Raw genomic sequence first — 1,233 nt, 5'->3', positions numbered from 1 at the left:
AAGTATGCAAGAGTACCTTGTGGGTTTGCTGCAATGAAGGATGCTCATACAGGAAAATGGATGGCCAGTCCCAACCGCCTGCGTGTCAACGCTGGGAGCTCTGGCTGCCGTGCCACGAGGGGAGGTCAGTGGGTGAGATGGGCCAGAGCTGGGCTTAGCGGCACCGGGCAGGCAGCTGTGGCCACGAGCGGAGCTACGGGCTGTCAGGGGGGCGGCGACAGAGATGACGACCGGGGTCCCCGCTGAAGGAGATCGCGGAAGCTCCTGGCCCTTGGCCTGCTCTCTGCCTCCTCCGTTCTGGCAGCCGCCCCAGGCGGCAGGGCCATGAGCAAGGAGGAGAAGAGCCCGTTGGGAAACCAAGTGCTTGAAATGTTTCATCATGCATATAACAATTATATGGAGCATGTGCATCCAGCTGATGAACTCATGCCTTTAACTTGCCATGGACGAGCACGGGGTCAGGAATCAAGTCGAGTGGATGTGGATGATGCCTTGGGAAAATTTTCACTGACCTTGACTGATACCTTGGACACTCTTGTGGTGTTAAATAAAACCAAAGAGTTTGAAGAGGCCGTAAAAAGAAAGTAATAAAGGGTATTAATTTATATAATGACATAGTAGTATCTGTCTTTGAAACCAACATAAGTCCTTGGGGGCCTCCTAGGTGGGCATTCAGTGGAAATTATGCTGAAGGAAAAAGGTGAATATATGCAGTGGTACAATGGTGAACTTCTGCACATGGTGAAGGAACTAGGCTACAAGCTTTTACCTGCTTTTAATAAAACTAGTGGTCTCCCTTATCCAAGAGTTAACTTAAAATTTGGTGTAAGACATGCAGAAACACAAGCAGGTACAGAAACTGATACCTGTACAGCTTGTGCAGGTACCTTGATCCTTGAGTTTGCAGCTTTAAGCTGATTCACAGGAACATCTATATTTGAGGAATATGCCCAGCTAGCTCAGTCAGTAGAGCATGCGACTCTTAATTTCAGGGTCATGGGTTCGAGCCCCATGCTGGCTGCCTAAAAGAACTGTTGTGGTTTAAACCCTGTCGGCAAGTCAGCCACACAGTCTACCCCCCTCCCCCTTCCCTCCCCTCAGAGGGATGGGGAGGAGAATCTTTGTAATCTCATAGTTACATTCTAAAATAGCGGTATACATTATTGGCAGTATTATTAGTGTTACGTTAATAGCAGAAAGGAAAGAAATGGGGAACTGATCATGATCGGTTTC

At 48.6% G+C, this 1,233-nt stretch overlaps 1 pseudogene; it reads left to right on the top strand.

The window, feature by feature from the left end:
- Positions 1-262: 262 nt before the first annotated feature.
- On the top strand, positions 263-949 carry LOC130596007 (ER degradation-enhancing alpha-mannosidase-like protein 3; annotated as a pseudogene).
- Positions 950-1,233: the final 284 nt, after the last annotated feature.

Source organism: Pezoporus wallicus, unplaced genomic scaffold (genome assembly GCF_028554395.1).
Source record: "Pezoporus wallicus isolate ANWC-B61680 ecotype Strahan unplaced genomic scaffold, APGP_CSIRO_Pwel_v1 contig_6644, whole genome shotgun sequence".
NCBI classification, from domain to species: Eukaryota; Metazoa; Chordata; class Aves; order Psittaciformes; family Psittacidae; genus Pezoporus; species Pezoporus wallicus.
The sequence above is the reverse complement of the archived record's forward strand: the minus strand, read 5'-3'. Positions and strand labels throughout refer to the sequence as shown.